The sequence below is a fragment of the Microtus ochrogaster genome, chromosome 21 (assembly GCF_000317375.1).
Source record: "Microtus ochrogaster isolate Prairie Vole_2 chromosome 21, MicOch1.0, whole genome shotgun sequence".
Lineage (NCBI taxonomy): Eukaryota > Metazoa > Chordata > Mammalia > Rodentia > Cricetidae > Microtus > Microtus ochrogaster.
This window is the reverse complement of record NC_022022.1, coordinates 70,462-72,449: the sequence shown is the minus strand read 5'-3', so window position 1 is coordinate 72,449 and position 1,988 is coordinate 70,462. Positions and strand designations below refer to the sequence as shown.

Genomic DNA, 1,988 nt, shown 5'->3' with positions numbered 1-1,988 from the left:
GCCTGCCTCTGCCTCCCGAGTGCTGGGATTAAAGGTGTGTGCCACAACCACCTGGCTTCTTTCATTTTTTTAAGACAGGGTTTCTCTGTGTAATAGCCCTGGCTGTCCTGAAACTCCCTCTGTAGACCAGGCTGGCCTTGCACTCATAGAGAACTGCTTCCTCAGTGCTGGGATTAAAGGTGCACACCATCACCACCCAGCTAGGAACATCATTCTCTTATTTTCTGAGATAAGAAAAGAAAAGAAAGAAAGGAAAGAAAAGGGGAAAAAAAAAAGAAGCAAGCCCACCATCACGAGGTTTAGAAAGGTTGTACTTACAAATCTAATGGATTTCAAACCCCAATCACACCGGGAGAAAGCAAGGGTTTAGCTTTGCTCTACAGCGCCCCCTGCTGCACCCACTTACTCTAAGTTATTATCCCATTATTGTCTGTGAGTCAGTGGTGAGACAGACCGTCTAGGGCTGTAGGAGACAGGGTTAGCGCTTTTTCCTGCTCGGCCTGCTTCCTCTTGAGTGCCTGTTTCGGAATCTCCTAGCTCTGTCACCAGAAACAAACCTGTGACTTGATGTGACCTCAGTGCAAGAGAGCCAGCTGGGGCTGTTCCCTCGTCTCTTGAGCCATTTCCTGAGCTAAGAGGTCAGGGGATGTTGGGAGGGGCTGGGAGCAAAAAGAGGACAAAGAGAGCTAACTCCTGGAAGGTCCTCTGACCTCCAAGTGTGCACAACGTCACACATGCATAAACAAACAAATGGACCCACTATTTACCCACACATACCACAGCGCGTGTGTGGAGGTCGGAGGACTTCCCTTCCCTTCCTCAGATCCCAGCCACCCTCCCCGCTCAGAGTCAACCTGTTCCTCCTGATAGTCATATGCACTCATTTCACTGATAGACAAAAGCCTTTTTTTTTTCTGAGACAAGGTCTCACTATGTAGTCATTGTCTGTGTGTAGACTGTGCTTGTTTTAAACTCCTAGAGATCTGCCTTTTCCTCACCCATCCTCGCCACAGGCTTTGGATGAACTTTCTCTTGTAGCATTTGGTAGTTATGGAGGCATTTTTAAATTGTGCTTTAGTCTGAACACATGTATACACACATACACACACACACACACACACACACAGGTATGAACACCTAAGGACAGAAACCGTATCTGCTCTTCTTTTTTTTATTTATTTATTATGTATACAATATTTTGTCTGCATATGTGCCTACATGCCAGAAGAGGGCACCAGATCTCATTACAGATGGTTGTGAGCCACCATGTGGTTGCTGGGAATTGAACTCAGGACCTCTGGAAGGAAAGTCATTGTTCTTAACCTCTGAGCCATCTCTCCAGCCCCCGTATCTGCTCTTCTTAGCATGGCTTCCTACCATATAAATGCTCAATGGATTGAATAATAATGAACAAACAACTGTCTCGAAAAACCAAAAAAAAATAATAATAATGAACAAACAAGATCTTCTTTTAAAGTTTTTCATTTTGAAACAAGGTTGCCCACAGCAGCCTTGAACTCTCAATTTCCCTGTTATGCCGTCTGAGCACTGAGATCGCTCAGTAAAGGTCTCCACTGGACAGAACACTGGACTAGTAGCCAGAAAGTTGGTCTACACTCAACCCTGCATCCTCCGGCTCTGCCACAGTGGGGTGGGGGCGCAAGGAGCCTGGTTGCTGTGCGTCTTCATCCTGGCTGTCCTTTCTGTCTTCATTTCTTTCTTTTCCTTTCTTTTTTTCCCCAAAGATTTAGTTATTTGTTTATTTGTTCTGTCTACATGGCAGGCAGGCCAGAAGAGGATGCCAGATTCCATTCCAGATCTGAGTTGTGAACCGCCATGTGGTTGCTGGGAATTGAACTCAGGACCTCTGGAAGAGCAGCCAGTGCTCTTTACCTCTGAGCCATATCTCGAGCCCCTTCTTTCTTTCTTTCTTTCTTTCTTTCTTTCTTTCTTTCTTTCTTTCTTTCTTTCTTTTTTTTTTTTTTTTT

General features: G+C 45.2%; 1 protein-coding gene across 1 annotated transcript in view; it reads left to right on the top strand.

The window, feature by feature from the left end:
- Positions 1-1,988, top strand: part of Arhgef2 (Rho/Rac guanine nucleotide exchange factor 2) — a 62,714-nt gene that overhangs the window by 11,080 nt on the left and 49,646 nt on the right. The gene's annotated exons all lie outside the window — the stretch shown is intronic.